Raw genomic sequence first — 18428 nt, forward strand, 5'->3', positions numbered from 1 at the left:
GCTCCACCCTTGTCCACCCCCCGCCTTCTCTAACTGCTAACCTCATTCTAGAAGGAATCTATGTTTGCAGCTGGCTACATTCTCCTCCTGCCCCCACCTTCCACAGTGTTAAGCAAGAAACACAAAACACATGGATGCTTATGAATAATTCAAGCCCCCAAGAGAAGGCCATTCCATACTGACCCAACACAAACCTTTCCCATCAATCTGCATTTTTTAAGCTAACCCTGGGAAAGTCGACCTCCTTCGGACGTGAGAATACAAGGCAATTCTGATTTGCAAGCCTCAAAGGTCCTCAAGTAAGAAAATCAATTCCAACCCAAAGTGACATTTCAGTTTTATTAAGGCAGTGTCGTCTGGCCTTCATTAGTTAATAGGGTATATCTGTTATGACCTCTGACGAGTTAGATCTCACAGACAGTGGGGCAGAATGCTATCTGTTATAGTTTCACCCTCAGTGATTGGAAACACAGAATTCATTATTCTGCTCTGAAATGGGTTTCATTTCAGTTCATCCATCAAAAAAGGAACGTGCCTCAGAAGATTTTATTGACCTCATTTTAGTCGGGTGACCCATTTGCTTACACATTTAGAGTCGTTACCCAAAGGGAGCAACACTCAGGGGCATGGTGACCAGCCCTGGTTTCCACGTAGAAGGTGGCATCCTCAGATTTGCAAGGTGATGCTCTCCAGTAAGAGTCTAACCGGAAATACAGGTAAGAGGAGTTGCTTGCTTGAGGGCTGAAATTGAACACTCACACCTCTTTGGGATTAAATTTAAGGCTTACTAGAGTTACTGGAAAAATTCAAAAGCAGGTCTGGGGTTCCACTTGTATCTGCCAACCCTATGGGTTCATTTTTCTCCCCTAAATTATATTAGTCAATTGATTGGATTATCCAAATATACAACTCATTCTGAGGTAAGAGAGACAATGACATTTCCTTCACTTGTGAAGTGGATATAGTAGAAAATGAAAACAGATACTAATAAGACTTGAGCTGGAACACATAAGAACAGATGATACCGGGGTTTGACAAACCATGGCCCATGGGACCAAATCCAGCTCACCTCCCGTTTTTATAAATAAAGTTTTATTGGAACACGCCTGCCTCATTCATTTTCAAATTTCGATATCTTCTTTCCCATTACAGTGACAAGGTTCAGTGGTTTTGACAGAGTGGAGTGGTTACAAAAGACATCATTAGGCCTGAAAACCCCAAAATATTTACTATTTAGCTCTCTACACAAAGTATCCACCAGTCCCTAAGTTAGACTATAGTATTCACGGTCTGCGAGAGGCAGTATCTAACAGAAGTCCTTCGAGAGAATTGGATACTTATTTAGTTCAAAGACAGAGTTGGCCTGGAAATCTAATGAAATCTAAATTGCCAAAGAAAAATGACCACTAATGACATTACTGTAGCCGAAGAATGACTAGGTGACTAAGAAAAAGAAAAAGTTTGTTTCTGGCACACTGGTGAAGGAAATCACCAAATCCAGAATCTGTTGACGCCACTTACGCAATCTTGCCCGAATTCAGGAGACCGAAATCAAGAGATATGGAACGTGTATATGTCATCAGGTTTTGCTACGGGGTAGATCAGGGGTAGGTAAAATTATGCTATAAAATCCAGATAGTAAACATTTTAGGCTTCCTTGGCCAAAGACAGGTGGGGCATAGCTTGCTGACATCGGGATTAGAGGAAAGACCCCTTAATACTTCCACTCCTTCCGGGTTCATTAACCTTTCTTCTAATTACTAAATGCTAATTTGGTATATCCCACCGAGAGACCGAAAAAGGACTGGAAATATTGACTTCTGAAAAAGCAAAGAACTATCCCCAACACCACTAGGGTATCAACACACTTGGATCCCCAGTGCCTAGCCCAGTGCCAGGAATGCGATGGGTGTTAATAAATATCGTTGAAAGAATGGGATCTTGCCGAAGCAGTTCTGCCCTGTGGGGGCCCATCTGGACATACAGCTTGTTTCCATAGATAAAACTTCCACTTACATATTTCTGACTCTAACAGACATTTGAAAATCTAATTCAGCAAATATGTTCAATGACATCAAATTGGTTCTCTTGTGTTATTGCTGATGTAAGAGGTAAACTTACGTTATGCAATTGACCTGCTTGCTGTCGGTATTGGGGCAGCTTTTGTGGCTTTCTTGAAAGTCAGTAGGTTGTTAAAATAGGGATCTTTTCTATCGCCTTATTGTTGAGGAAACTGTCTTTGACCAGATAGCACTTCCCCAAGTAGTGCTTACTTTGGGATGTTTTGCCTAAATTTCAGATACTGTTTATTTTATTAGAAACATATCTTTCCACTCTACACCATCACTCTTCACCTTTGTGGAAAAATGGAATTGAAACCTTAACTCCTTATTTTTTGAGCCTTACGCTATTAAGTGTTATACTCTCTTCCTAGCTTTCCTGTTTTTGTTTGTTTCTTCCAGCTTTCTTGTTGTCTTCTCTTGTTGATCAAAGCTGTCGGCACGTGACTCAAAATATTTCCTTCTCCCCATATCCCTGCCATGATCCTGGGTTATTTCCATTTCCGAGTGGATAATTCACACCATGACATCTCAGTTTTTTGACCTCTTCACCTCCAGGGTTGTGTTGTCCCCCCACTCATCCTCCACCCCTCCTCATATCTTGACCCAGGTCATCCTCCACAACTGCCTCACCTCTGTGAGCTCTGATTCAGTGATGTCATTATCTGCCCGTAACTTCCCCTAGTTGGGTACCTTGTTTAAGATACCCAGCCATTTTTTTAAGGCACATCAGCCCTTTACCGGTCCTTTTACACCTCTACCTTCTCACTTTTTTATACTTCTCACTTCTTTACTCCTTATACAGCTTGTATTTATTTCTTCAGCTCCTTTCTCCCAAAGCAATTTATCAAAATTTCTTTGACTTTAAATGAAAGGCCTACCAGACTCCTGTTTGTCAATAATGTTTATATCATGATTCTTTTGAAAATTAATTTCAGAGCTTTGGCACATTCTATAACAGTAGGGCATGGCAAAAAAAATGGTTTTTGAAAATTTCTTACTTTCTCTATAATGAAATGTCCCTTAAAACTATCTATTTACTCTCCTGGCTTTATCTAAAGAGTCCAGCTGTGTTTTGAGCATCTCAAGGTGTATCTAGATAAAGCTGGTCATATCGAATTTTCTACATATTTTCTCAGGTAAAATCTGGCTATGTAATTACTGTCCTTCTCAGAAATATTCACATAAATTGAATTGCCCTTCTGGCATTGAAAATCTGAATTAAATGACCCAAGCCACGAGGAAAATAAATATAGTGGGATTCCTCCTAATCTCTTGAGTGTGTTTATGCATATTATTGTACTATTCTGCTGTTAATGTAATAGCAATGTGTGTTTTGGTACAACTACAAGCAATAAAAATGAATATTTTTAAGAAATAAAAATCAGACCAAATTCCATGCCCAAGGTGGTAAAGAGACAAACCAAAGTCAAAACCAAAACCAAAAACATAGCTGTTGAATCGTTGGCACTAACACCCATATATAAGAGTGGCAGTTTTAATTCAGAACTCATAAGCCCTCATTGATTGGCATTTACTGTTTTCATTAACATAGTAGTTTTCTTCTTGTTAATTAAAATAATGCCTATGTCACGAAAGAGGAAGCATTGTTTTCTCTTATGTAATGATTTTTCCTTTAACCAGTTACAAATATTATAGAAACTAACTTTAAAAGCATGTTTGACAATAGTCTTCATTCTCCCCCGCCCCATCTCCTAATTCTAATTTAATAAACTTTTTAGACCTAGGGAGAGCTGAAGAGTAGTTTAATGGGAAGAATCTTTCTGCATTTACATTTGGATTCTGTTTTGTCAAATAAAGAAACTTGGAGGTTAATTTTAGTAATGGAGGATTAGGTAATTCAAACCAACCATTTTACTGAGGGCAAGAAAAAAAAATAATATTTAAAAAAAGAAATGTTTGTTTGAAGGAGTTGACGGGATAGTGAGGGCCAGAACCTCAGAGACTGCAGCCCAGAGAGCTGAGGCCATCATCGGGGACCCCTTTTCACAGCTGCAGGTGGGAAGCTCCCTAGCGTTTTGACAATTTTCCTGGGATAAGTGATAGGATTTAATAAAATTAATGAGTTTAACACATTTGCTAAATGGAAGGTCAATATAGAAACTGCATTTCTATATTATAGCAACAAACAGAAAATGAAAAATAATTATTACAAGATATAATCTAGATGTATTAAAAGATTCAAAACGTTGGAATAAATCCAATGCATGATGTTTAGGAATTCTACACAACTATGAGACACTTTCGAGAGAATTTAAAGAGGGATGAACGGGAGGGGCTCCTGGGTGGCTCAGTCGGTTAAGTATCCCACTCCATTTTGGCGCAGGTCATGATCTCACGGTTTGCGAGTTCGAGCCCTGAGTCAGAGTCTGTGCTGACAGTGCTGAGCTGGCTTGGGATTCTCTCCCTCTCCCCATCTCTCTCTCTGCCCCTATCTTACCCACACACTCTGTTTCTCAAACTAAATAAACGTTAAAAAGAAAAAAAGAGTGATGAACTGGAAGTGGCTGGGTCTTCACTATTGCTCAGCTTCTGATGGTCCCTAAACTGCCTGGGTCACTGACCCCAAATCAATACAATCCCACTCAAAACCCTACCAAGTTGTATTTTGTTTTGTTTTTCAGTGGAACTTGACAAGCCAATACTTCCAAAGGGCCAAAACACACTTAAAGAAGAACAACAAATGGGAGAATTATTGCACTATATGGCACGTAAGACATTAAAATATCGGTGCAAAGGTCGGTGGTTAGACACCACCACTGATAGTATAAAAAGGAGACCCATATGTATATGGCAAACGATTCGTGACAAAAATGGCGCTTCAGAACAGTGGAGAAAGGACCGTCTTTTCGATAAATGCCGTCAAAGTAATTGGATGTCCAGATGGAAAGAAATGAAATGTGATCCCGGTCTTAGCGCATATGTAAAAATTAATTCCAGTTGGATTGGAGACTTCCAAATGGCCAGTAATGTGTGAGAAGCTTCCCAGGCTCATTAGTTACCAGGAAAATACTCATTAAGAGCATGGGATTCCATTACACAGCCACTGGAATGGTGAAAAGCAGATAACACCAAGTATTAGAAAGGACACGGAGCAAAGACAACGCCCACGCATTGTTGGTAAGAGTTAAGTTGTAATAACCATTTTGGAAAACCTTTTACCACTATTTATTAAAGTTAGGATAGGCAAATCCTATGATTTGGCAATTCTATTCCAAGACATATCCTAAAATATAAATCCATGCCTACGTACACAAGAGACACATAAAAAAATGTTTATTGCAATATTTTTGTAAAAGCCCAGGTTTGCAAACGGCTCCAATCAGGGTTCTTCAACAGTAGAGTGGTAAATCGTGGTATAATTGCACACTTGCTATATATGCATACAATGTAATATCACAAAGTAATGAAAATGAACAAAATATGTCTCCATTCAACATGAAGACGTTACAAAAATATAATTTTTATCAAAGAAGTTAGGTATAAAATAGTACGTACTATATGAGCCCATTAACATGAGGTTCATAAAACAGGCAACAGTTTGCTTTGGGTGATAAACTCTAAAGAAACACAAATGTCACTTAAAAAAATAAATAGTTATCTTTGGGGAACATACAGTGGGTATTTATTGGGATTCAATATATGGGGGCTTCTATGGTGTTGATAACATTCTATTTCTTGATATGGGTGGTAGTTTTATAAATCAACGATCTGAATTTTTTTTGTGCACTTTTCTTTCTTTCTTTCCTTTTTTTTTTTACCATGTAAAGAACTAAAGAAATTTTGATGTTTTTATTTTTATTTATTTATTTTTTATATAAGGAGACACAAGCTCTACCAAGAATAGTTTTCTTGTTTTCTCCAAGTAATGGTAACTTACTGTTTGAAATACAGTTTAGAGAAATAATTATTGAATATTCATTTTTTATGTCTCTAAAAATGGAAGAATTGGTTTCTACATTAGCAAAGACTTTCATAATTTTATTAGATACTGAATTGAATTTTGATTTGCTATTGAGAACCCACCAGGAAAATGTACTTTTCATTAAGAATTTAGGCTAAGTTCTCTGTTTCTTCCTTTCTTTTCTTTCTTTCTTTCTTTCTTCTTCTTTTTTTTCCTTCCGCCTTCCCACCTTCTGTCTTTCCCTCCTTTTCTTCCTTTCTTCCTCATAAGCACATATGACTTATTTTAAGGAAATCTAGAAAGTGAAAATTCATGCCTAAAATAGAAATATTAATGATGAGGGGCACCCTTGTGGCTCAGTTGGTTAAGCATCTGACTCTTGATTTCAGCTCAGGTCATGATCTCACGGTTTGTGGGATTGAGCCCTGCATGGGCTCTATGCTGATAGCATGGAGCCTGCTTAAGATTCTCTCTCTCTCTCTCTCTCTCTCTCTCTCTCCGTCCTTTCCCTGCTCGTGCATGCTCTCTCTCTCTCTCAAAATAAATAAACATAAAAAATTAAAAAAGTATTAATAATGAATGTCACCTGTTAATGAATGTATTAAGAAAGATATTATTCAACATCAGAAATTATGTTTACCTTGGCAGAAAAATTCAACAGAAGCAGTCTGAAACACCACAGTCTAATAATTTCAATTAGTACATTTTTCATTGTCAAATTAGTTTTGCAAAATATAGTCTACCTCTTGTCATTCCACATCACTATTTTGGATGATCTGGAAGGTTCTCTATGTAAATTAGTGAATAATCAGAATTGTAGGATATTTAAATGAAATACAGTTTTAATACTTTACAAAAATGCAGTAATAATAATCCTAAATTCTAACAATGCATCCTTGATTTAATGAATACAGAAGTTTTTTAAATCAGAATTTAATTCTTTTTATGCAAATGAAAGCTATTATAATACTTGAAAATAATTATTTTAAGTTGCTTAAACATTTCCCTCTGAAATTTTGTTTATATTATCCCTTTGCTTGGCAAACTATAAAACAAAGCTAAATGCCTTTTCAGCCTTGTTTAATCTGCACACCAACTAAAGTAACATTTCCTAACGTAGTAAGGTTTCATTATGTACATTGTGAGCCTGTGATGACATTTTATTGGTATTTCAGTTTATTAATTCAGATATGCAGACTTTATCCAAGATATTGATTGTCTAAAGTCCCAAAGAAAGATTGTCTTTATCAGATTTACTCACCCACATTTTACAAAAGAACGTGATCATCGTTCATAGTTTTTGAAAAGAAATAAATCTGTGGCACTATAGACTTTGTATTTGTATTAGGAAAGAATAATTATATATATTAGGAAAGAATAATTTCCTAGATAACTGCAAATATTTAAATATCTTGGCCGTCTTTTGCTCAGAGTCTATACCCTCTTGATTCAATTAATCGACAGCTGTTTTTTTTTTTCTAGGTTTACTGAGAAATAATTGGTATGCATCACTGAATAAGTTTGAAGTGTGGTGGCTTGATTTACATATATCTTGTGAAATGATTACCATGACAGGGTCAGCCAACATCCATCTTCTCATTTTGATACAATAAAAAGAAAAGAAAGAAGAATAAAGGAAAAAAGAATCTCATGATGAGAACTCTTAGGATTAGTCTCTCAACAACTTCCTCGTACGTCATACGGCAGTGTTTGCTATAGTCATCGTGTTGTATGTTACGGCCCTAGGACTGACTTACCTTATAATTGGAAATTGTTATCTTTTGACCCCCTTTCTCTAATTCCCTGTTCCCCTACCCTCTGCATCTGGTAACCACAAGTCTGACCTCTTTTTCTATGGGTTTGGTTGTTTGTTTCCCATATAAGTGGAATCACATATTATTTCTCCTTCTCTACCTGGCTTATTTCACTTAGCATAATGCCTTCAAGGTCTATACATGTTGTCAAAAACGGTAGGATTACCTAAATTTTTATGGCTGAATAATATTCCACTGTGTGTGTGTGTCTGTGCATGTGTGTATACATATACATATATAATGTACGCACAAATATATACAAATTTTGTTGTCCATTTACCCATCAACGGGCACTTAGTTTGTTTCCATGTCTTGGCTCTCGTATGTAATGCTATTATGAACATCATGGTACTGGTATCTTTTCAAGTTGGTGTTTTTGTTACCTTTGGATATATTCCCAGAAATGGAGTTGCTGGGTCATATGGTAGTTCTGTGTTTAATCTTTTGAGGATCCTCCACACGGCTTTCCACAGTGACTGGACCCATTCACATTCCCACCTCAATTTACTTATGATCACATTTTTCATTGAACAAATTGCTTCACACACACTAGTGAAACCTAGTGCTTGGTGGGCGCCATAAAACAGTAGTGAGAAGTTCATGTTTGGGACCAGCGTTTACCTATTGTGTCCAGAGAAATGAATTACTTTTCGCCTCTACTTTTAGGTAAAAGGATAACAGAATTTGCTCAGTTTTAGTTTTTCTTGTATCTGTGTTTTAGAAGAGTTAACCTTGAATTCTCTGAGAACCGAGAATGAAAGTTCCGCTGTGAAGGTGGCTGGCAATGAGATGATACACTCGTCTAGGACCTTGGAGTTAGAAACTGACCTACTGATAGAACTTGGGTCTTGTGAACTGATATTAACTCAGCTGCTTCCAAATGTTCTCTCTAAGACTCAGTCGATCAAGAGTGGAGGTTACCAATTTGGGAGGTATGTGGATGGGTTTTGGACCCATATCTCCATCTTCACTGTCTGGCATCAGATGAGTCACTGAAGTCTAGTGATTGTATTTGCACAGTTGACAACATTACACCCACCCTGCAGACTTTTTGTGCAGATGTCTGGAATGCCGTCAGGTAACTCGATAAACGAAAGGTATGATCCCAACTAAAGTGTCCAAACCATTAATTTTATTATCAAGGGACCAACACCCACAGGGAGAAGCGATTTGCTCAAGATCCCATAGCAGAACTGGGATAAAACCTAGGCCTTCTGACATCTGACTAGCTGTTCTTTCCACCACCTTCTTTGCTTCCCAAATCATAATGAGCCTTGGCCCAACAACTTACAATAGAAACAAAGAAAGAAAGAAAGAAAAGAAAAACAAATACATCACAGCCCACGTCTCTAAAATTTCCAGGCTAATTTTATAGATTTAATTGGATTGGCATGGACAAGATTTGTCTTAATAAGGGAACGCATTCATTGGGTTGTAAAGCACAACCCCAAGCAGGAGACAGCATGTGACAAATTACAGAAATAACAAGGCTCTGAATGGTCGCACAAGTGCACCTGCAGCCGGCCCACCTGGGGCTGTGATTTCATTACCCTCGTAAACCAAGGCAAGGTCAGGCTTAGTCAGACTTCGATTAAGAGGCCCCCAAGGAGATCCCAGGTGCAAAAGGAACTAGCATAGATGCGACAAGAGATATGTGAGAACCTCTCTTTCCTGTCCTGAAGCAGGCCCTGTTGAGACAGCTAAATCATGAGGGTTAGTAACCTAGGTGCAAAGAGCTGTCACATGGGGCCGTGGGCCAGAGGCCAGAAAACTTGGGTTAGATTTGTCTTGGGCCTTTGTTAGGAGCGGGGGCCAGGGAAGGTTTTCATAAACTGCATAGCGAGGCTAACCTTGCAAGTTTGTTCAGGTGCAGCTGTTCCTGGGGGTGGGGGGTGGCAGGAAGAGTAAATCTGTTCCTTGATTTGCTGGTAAGTGGCCTGTGTTCTTCGAGATGGTGCCAGTTGGATGCGAGTGAAGCCAAAATCCTTGAACCTTGGGAATGGCATGTGAAGCCAGGCGACCTGGCCACATTTCAGGTCTCCCAATTAGATCTGCTTTTCTAAGTGGCTCCTACAGTGTCCAATTTTCCTTCTCAGAGTTGACCGTGCAAAACGATCCTGCGTAAGGAATGCCTCTTCCAACACCACTTGGCAAAATGCCTTGGGCTAGAATGGAGGCAGAGGTGGCACAGAATAGTTGGTGCCAGGCGTTCAAATGTGTTCTGTGTAAGGTTGCCTTAGGGCTTTCTCGGGAGACAACGTGGTTAAGTCAGCCATGGCTGACTTGGGGCAAAATGTTCCGTGGCCTTTAGGTTATGCATATATCCTAGCCAAGTCTGTGATGTCCAGCAATTACAACGGGCATTTGGCGGGAACGAATGGAGGTACTTCTTGGCTGAGAATCAGGATTCAAATACTAGACTTGCGTATGCCATGATGTTACTGGGCCCTGTAGGTAATTCCCATAGCTTTTGGAACCTAAGGTCTACAATATTTTCAGCAGCTTTATTCATTCCATGCCATGGTGAGTGGTAAACTTACAGGCTGGAATGTGGCTTCACGGTGATTCGATCGAGGCACACTGATGGAGGAGGTGATCGCCAGAGATTCTCGGACTGTAGGGAGATAGTTCAGACAGGGTAGTTATTGGAAATAACCAAAGATTGGACAACAGAGGATGGATCAACGTGACATGTAAGGATCATGAAGAGTCAATAGTCAGGACAGTAAATTTTGTCTTCTAGTAGGAAGATCAAATTTATGGCAGGGAATGGGAGGCCAAGTCCAAGAGGGTCTGAAACAACACAGATCCTACAGTGATGTGGGAAAGATGGGGGGGTGGGGGTCAACAGCAGAATCCTGAGGGTTTTTTAATTTTTTTTTAATTTTTTTATTTTTTACTGGGGCTGGGGTTCTCGTGCTTTTATTTCATTTCACTTTCTGCTTTGGTTGGCTCTGTGGTGCGTGAATATACCCACTCTGAGTTCTTTATTAACTTTCTTGAAATCTGTTTGGATTTTGTTGTTTTTGCTAGAAGTAACCTAGACAAATGAGTCCAAAGTACACCTAGAAGCTCGGTCATTGATTGGTTTGGCGAGGTCCAAAGCCTGTTTTGTAAAAACTCAATTATCTAGCTGATTTAGGTCCACGTGTGCGACTGCAGATTTTCACCAGGGGAGAATATTGGGAAAGCAAAATAAAATGTGGTTTAAAAACAAAAGGAAGAAGAAGACGGGGCGACTGCCAGAAACCTTTTGTGACCGTGGCTCGATAACACTGAACTCTCACGAGCCTTAATAATGATGATGATTTCTGTGCCGGTGTTGACAGAAAGGGGGAAGCCATTGGCTCAGCTCCCTGTAGACGAGTGAACATCCTCCAAATATCCAGCAAGCTGGTACGCCTCTGCTTGTTAAGCATTTGCCCCGCTGCAGTCTAGCGAAGGGACCTCGTGATCTGTGGTCTCCTTCCCTCCTTTCTTCCCTCTCTCTCTGTCTCTCTCTGTCTCTCTCTCTGGGTAGCAGACTGGTTCTAACTTGGCCTGGAGTCGTAGATGAAGAAAACTTCTCAATCTCAAGAGCAACCTGTTTCTCTAAAAGCCTGAGCCCACATCAAACATTCTCCCACGCGAGGCACCTAGGGGGGCTCCTGGAGGAAGATCTGGGACTTCTGAGCAAGCATGTGAGAGAGAGCCCTCAATGCGTCGAGGCAGATGGCCACAGCGAGTGCGAAATGGGTGGGAGAGTGGGGCCCGACCACTTGGATCTGGGTCACCTGAGATGCTGCAGGTGGGAGGGGGATCGTGGCCCTCTGAGCACCCAGGTGGCAGGAGCAAGATTAGAGTTTGTTGAGACCATGAAGCGGATGGCAAAAATTGCAGGCGGAGGGTGCAGCGGCCGGTGCCTCAGTGCTCAGAGGAACACGGGAGTGTCTTTGGGGTGACAGAGGTGTCTATTGCCCGCTAAGTGATGTGGAGCCAGCCTCCTGACATCTGTGTCTGCTTTCTCACTTATAAAAATAAGGAAACTGATACCTAGCCCGTAGGACTGTATGAGAAAGATGGGAACCCCTTGTGAGCACCAAAAAACAACAACAACAACAACAAAACAAAACAAAAAAAAAACAAAACAGAAGTTCTACGTATGGCCTTTGTCATTCAGAAAAGTAAAAGCCAGGAGAAATGAATAGCATGGTCTTCGCGAAGGCGCGTTTGATCGCGTGAGTGTCTGTGTCTCTGTGTGTGTGTGTCCACATGCACACGCGCATGTGTATGTATGTGTGAATAGAATGGAAGAGACAGAAAAAAAAAACCTGTGATTTGAGTGTCTTAATATTGCCAAGAGGCCAGGCCTGGCCACTCCAATTTCCAGAACTGCTTTACTGTCTTAATGGGATGTCAGGGGCCCTGAAAGGGATCTGGGAAAGCCGTCATTAAAAACAGCCCGGGGGGGGGGGAGGGTCACCCGCTGGGTTCCTGGATTCCAGGATTCAGATCTCGTGAGCTTTGTTTTGTGTGTGTGTGTTTTTAATGAGCTACTAACTCTTTAGTTAGTGCTTTGGTTTCCTCCTCTGTAAAATGGGGATAATAAGAATGCTTCCTCTAGAGTCATGAGGCTTAAATGCGTTCATGTAAGTAAAGTTCTGGGGTACCCGCGTGGCTCAGTCGGTTGAGTGCTGACTTCGGCTCAGGTCATGATCTTGCGGTTTGTGAGTTGGAGCCCCGCGTCGGACTCTGTGCTGACAGCTCAGAGCCTGGAGCCTGCTTCGGATTCTGTGTCTCCTCCTCTCTCTGCCCCTCCCCTGCTCTCTCTCTCTCTCTTCTTTCTCAAAAATAAATAAACATATATATATATATATATAATATATAACATATACATATATATATATATAAAGTTCCTAGAACAGTGCCTGGCACATAGTAATTTTATAGCAAATGTTGGCAATTACTAGTACTCAAGACTTTGATAAAAGCAATGGAAACTCAGCCCACAAAACCACGAGTATCTGTATGCACTGAATTCTGCACACGATGTACCCACACAGCACACTTCAGGATGCTGGCGATAGAAATGCCTCCTGTCAAGAGACAGGCCCGGGTGGAGGAAAGGGTCAGTATGTAGGATACAAAGGAGACAAGCAAGGAAGCAGAAAGGCTGGGGCTGACCCTCAGCTTCATGGTGGAGTTGGATTGCGTTGGCAATTTTTCTGAGGACCAATGAGTTTCGAGAAAAAAAAATGTCTTCTACGTCTTTCTGCTGTATCTAGCACCAAACATAGTATGAATTTTATGTGAATGACAGGTGTCAGAAGACTCCAAAAGCAGGCAATTGTGGAACTTCGTATCCAATTACCAAAGAATGCCCAAGGATCGTTCCATTTAAAAGTACTGAGCAGTTTGGGGCGCCAGGGTGGCTGAGTTGGTTAAGCCTCCAACCTTGGTTCAGGTCATGATCTCACAACTCTGACTTCGAGCCCCATGTCGGGCTCTGCGCTGACAGAGCGGAACCCGCTTCAGATTCTCTGCCTCTCAGTCTCTCTCTCTCTCTCTCAAAAATAAATAAACATTAAAAAAAATGCTTACCAGTTTAATCGTAATCTTGGTTCACTTGCACTTAAAATGTTTTTCCCTTATTTTTCACATTATCCAGTAGAATACTTCTCTCATTACTAATATATAACCAAGTTCTCAAGAAGATATATGTTGGCATAAAAATTACAGGAATAACTGTTGTCACTTAAGTGAACTGAGGTGTTTACTTGGCTCCAACTGTTTCCCGGAGAGATATTTACTTCCCTTAATTATATCGAAATATAAATCACCAAAATAGTTCCTAAAGCATAGGGAAAACGACCTTAATTCTCAGTGTAATTTAAAGCAAATGACTTGGGTGCCATGAGACCCGCATTTTCCTCTTGTGGCCCTAAGAGGGTATAACCCCGTCATTGTCATGGAATCAAACCCCACACACACTACTGAACAATGTGATGGGCCTGGGCATGAAAAGGACTTCACTACTGCTTTCTGGTTGCTACAATCTGGTTGAACGTCATGGAGGAAGGTATTTATCTAGACCAGGTGTTAAAATCTCTACCTGAAAGGTGTCTGTGGCAGAACAGGTATGTGCATCTTACAGAACCGCCATTTTAAAAAGCAGGGATGGTTTCATTGAGAGAAACGAGAAGTACTGAATCCAGGTTGAGCCAAAGGGAGAGCTTTCGGAAGGAACGGGGAGCTGTGTTGTGGGAGAGGGTTCCCCGACGTAGGTCGCTTTCTGTCTCTCTCTGAGCTACCTTTGCTGTCCTCTGGGTCCCCTTCCATTTCCCTCTGGAGGAATCTCTCAACCATTAGTCTTTGAACACGGCATTTTCAACCTGCTTCTCTACATACCAGTTGGTGTGGGTTTTTGACACACGCTGTGGAATGTGGCTACTCCAGGACTCCAGGTGGGTTCTCTCATCCCAAAGGTGGATATGGGTCCCTAAAGAGCTATATCCTACAGAAGCACTATACAAATGGTGACATAGAGATTTGATCCCTCCTTGGTCCTTTAGGGAAATGACCACGTTAAGAATGAAATTGGACAACGTGTGTGAACATGCTTTCTAAACCAAAGTAGCCCTGGGGACTGCGGGCATTGAAAGGTGCTGGGGGAGAATATGAGTTTCCACATCACGTAGACCTGGGCTCAGGTCTTAACTCTACCACATCTTGGGTGAGTGTTCTAAGGTAAGGGTGCTCGACATTTCTTGGTGTCTTCGTCAGTAAAATGAGCAACGTAATACATAGCTCCTGTGCCCGAGGATTGGATACAGTAATGACACCCAGCAGGCATTCTACATATCTTGGCTCTTTCCCCTCCTTCCAGCCCCTCGCTAACGCTGTAGATTCCCTCCAGCCATCATTATCTGGCGAGTGCCAGCAGTGATCAACCACTGGCTTCGGTTGGGTCGTGAGGAAGCTGTGTGGCCATTAGTGTCTTAGTTATCTGACAACACAGCCCCATCGCCCTACCCACAGGGAAGCAAGTGGTTGCATCAGCAGAGAATCTGTAACACTGGCCTCGCCTTTCTATTTTCCCCTTTTCTTATGACTCTGCCTATTCTGGAAATGGCCTCAAGCAAGTATGGCTCATATCATTAATAGAAATAATAAGCTGATGTATGCATAGCATTTTATGGTGATAAAATAAAAGGGCCCCATAGGACTCAAATAGCACAAAAATCTGATCATATTTACTAGTTAGCGCCGCTCCGCTTTATGTTGGGGTATAGCGGAGAGCCAAGTATGGGAGAGAAAAATCATATGACTCGCGTTGTGTGTGTGCATGTGTCTGTGTGTGTAAATATAATTACCATTATGATACTGATTAGTGCTCTGAATCTAATAAGTACAGTGTTTAAGAATCAGGAGGGCTAGTTTGAAGAGATCCGTTATATCAAGGAGCCGAGGAGGACTCTCTAAGGAAGCAACACCGAAATAGCGACCTGGAGCCTAAGAAAGAACTGGCGATATGAAGAGCATTCTAGGCTCGGGCACTACTGTGCACGATGGCATCAAAGCAGGATAAAATGCAAGATTTTCAAGGAAAGTGACGGAGAGCAGGCTGCCTCGACCATGATGAGCAAGGAAGGGGTGTGAAATTCAAGAGGAGACCGAAGAGGCAGATGGGGCCAGTTCTTGCCTTGAAGATCACGGTTAAGACCTTACTTTGGCCAAGGTCATGGTTAGAGATTTTATGAGCAATGTGAAATCATTGGCATGTTTCGGGCCGTGGAATAAAATTAGATTTGTGTTTCTAGCTGACTGCCATGGGGCAAGCAGTGAGGATAGTCTAGTCTAGTTGGACCAGGGCTCTCCCTCTCTCCAGGACAAAGGCCTGCAAGTGATTCCAGTTACTAGGTTCCTGGCATTTCCTAGCGCTCTGCTAAACATCTGGCGCAAAAGCCCAAACTGCTTAATGCATAAACCACAATGTTTATTCCCCTCATGCAAGACTGCTCTCACACTTGTTCCATAAAAAGGGAAGCCAGTGTGTCCAGCCACACAAGTTCCATTGGCTTCTCAATAAGCCAGAAGAATGGGAGACCTGTGTGCTTTTCTGACCCTACTGGCAGTGAGTGCCAGCCTAGACCAAGGGGCGCTCGTAGGTGTTCTCTCAAACGCCGTGCAACATCAGTCTCATGGCTGCTGCGCAGAAAATGGACTTGAGAAGGAGAAAGCAGATTCCCACCTAGGTGGGATGAAGAATGATAGTGAGTGAGGGACTGTTAAAGGCTGAACTGTGCCTCTCCCAAATTCATATGTTGAAGTTCTAACCCACAGTGCCTTGGGATGTGGCTGTATTTGGAAAAGGGGACCTTTAAAGAGCTGATTAAGGTAAAAGGAGGTCATTAGGGTGAGCCCTCATCAAATATGACTGGTATCCTTGTAAGAAGAGGTGTCTGGACACACAAAGAGAGATGAAAAACACACGTGGACACAGAGGGGAGACCAGGTGAAGACACAGAGAAAAGGCGGCCATGCGTAAGCTAAAGAGAGACACTTTGGAAGAAACCAAATCCTTGATCTTGGACTTCTAGATTCTCAAGTCCTCTCTCTCTCTCTCTCTCTCTCTCTCTCAATCTGTGTGTGTGTGTGTGTGTGTGTGTGTGTGTGTGCAGGTACCAAGGAAAGGCCATATGAGCACACAAAGAAAAGGCACCCAAGGAGAGAGGTCTCTCCAGATGACAATTCTTCCCACACTTTGATTTTGGACTTCCAGCCTCCAAAACTGTGAGAGAATAAATGTCTGTTGGTTAAGCCACCCAGTCTGTGATATTTAGTTATGGCAGCCTGAACAAGCTAGTGCAGGGATCTAAGTCAAGAAGGGCAAAAGAAAAAAGCCAAGAGGCTGACATGAACCAAGAAGGATAAGGGCAAAGGCTGTGGACTCAAGGAAGTCGTCATTAGTGAGGTCCACCACATTCTTCCAGTTCTTTTGGGGGTTACAAGGCTGGACTATGTTTCCTCTGCCCTTTGAAGATAGTGGTGGTCCTCTGTCTGGCTTTGGCCAAAGGAAGGTGAGTGAGGGTGACAGACACTATATCCAGACGGAAACTTTGAGTCCAGTATTTACCTCTCGTCTCTGTTTCCCTGGGTTACAGAGTTGGGTGATGGGAAACAGAGCTCCCCATGAACCTGTGAAGGATGTATAATATGGCAGAGAAATGAGCCTTTGTTGCTCAAGCCACTGAAAAGTTGTTTCCGTGGTTTGACCTGACCTATCGTGAATGATACACCCATACCACTGAGCTCCTCCACTCAGGTTTGGGAAAAAGTGGAAAAAAGCCCATGCTAAGGAACTTCAGAAAACACTCCAGGTATGACAAAGATGTCCGCAATGCACCCACCCAGGCTTTGGCATGCCGATCCAAGAGCCTGGCCGAGATAAGTGAGCATGCGACAGCTGAACTCACACAGGGGTTGTTACTCTCTCTATGCTGCTTGCGAGCACAACATTTGCCTATGTGCTGGAGAATATTGTCCACTCGTTACATGTCTCATGATGGAACTGTGATACTCAGTGTTTGTCTGATATTCCAAGTATTTTAGGGAGCTCTTGGGCAAGACTGGGAAGCCCAAACTCCCAGTGTTCTCTGAGCCTCACGAAGGGTGTACGTGCAGGCAAAAATGCTCTCAAACAAGTGGTATAATAAGATTAATGTGAAAGGAATAAGATATAGAAGGATTATAAGAACAAATAATATATACCAAACTTAAAGGTCCAACTGGTGAATTCAGTTGAAGAAAACACTGGGTCCCAAGCATCCTGGCCTTTGCAGTGAGGAGAATGTGCTGGCTTATGGTTCTTAGAACAACAATGACAACCGAAAGGTCTAGATTTGCATACAGACAGATCTGAATTCAAATGTGAGCATGTGGCTACTAGTTCTATGACCATGGACGGGTCAGTGATCTCGATGAGCCTCAGTTCTTTTGTGCGAGAAATGGGGATAATAACATTGATGTCACAAGGCAACTGTGAAGGCAGTTGAAACGATTTGTGTAAAACATCTGCATGCTGCCTGGTTCAATTAGGGTTGGTGTCTTTCCTTTGTCCCTTCTTTTCCTTGTGCCCCCCTTCTTTCCTTCCTGAGTGAAGAAAGGAACGTACGGGGGAGAAGACGGTTCTTCAAGCACGGAACAATGGGCTCCTCTTGTGTTGTGACTCAGTTCTTTCCAAGAAGCTCCACGTTCTGGGGGCGCCTGAGTGGCTCAGTCGGTTGGGCATCTGACTTTGGCTCAGGGCGTGATCTCGCGGTCCGTGGGTTCGAGCCCCACGTCGGGCTCTGTGCTCACAGCTCAGAGCCTGGAGCCTGCTTTGAAGTCTGTGTCTCCCCCTCTCCCTCTGCTCTTCCCCTGCTCATGCTTTGTCTCTCTCTCCTTCAAGAACAGAAAAACTTTAAAAAGAATTAAAAAAAAAAGAACCTCCATGTTCTAACTTCATCTTTTGGTCTCACATGAACAAGATTTACTCCTGGGGCCTCTTTGACCTGTGGCTAACAGTATATAAGACCATCTTGAGGGTGCCAACCTTCTGGATTATGTTCCTATTCTCTATTTTTATAGGAAATAATTTATGAAAATCTC

At 41.9% G+C, this 18428-nt stretch overlaps 1 non-coding gene across 1 annotated transcript; it reads left to right on the forward strand.

Moving 5' to 3' along the window:
- The first annotated feature begins 18042 nt into the window (after positions 1-18042).
- TRNAQ-UUG lies at positions 18043-18127 on the forward strand. The gene has a single exon. It is a non-coding gene; the product is annotated as a tRNA-Gln (tRNA).
- Positions 18128-18428: the final 301 nt, after the last annotated feature.

Source organism: Lynx canadensis, chromosome B3 (assembly GCF_007474595.2).
Source record: "Lynx canadensis isolate LIC74 chromosome B3, mLynCan4.pri.v2, whole genome shotgun sequence".
Classification (NCBI taxonomy): Eukaryota; Metazoa; Chordata; class Mammalia; order Carnivora; family Felidae; genus Lynx; species Lynx canadensis.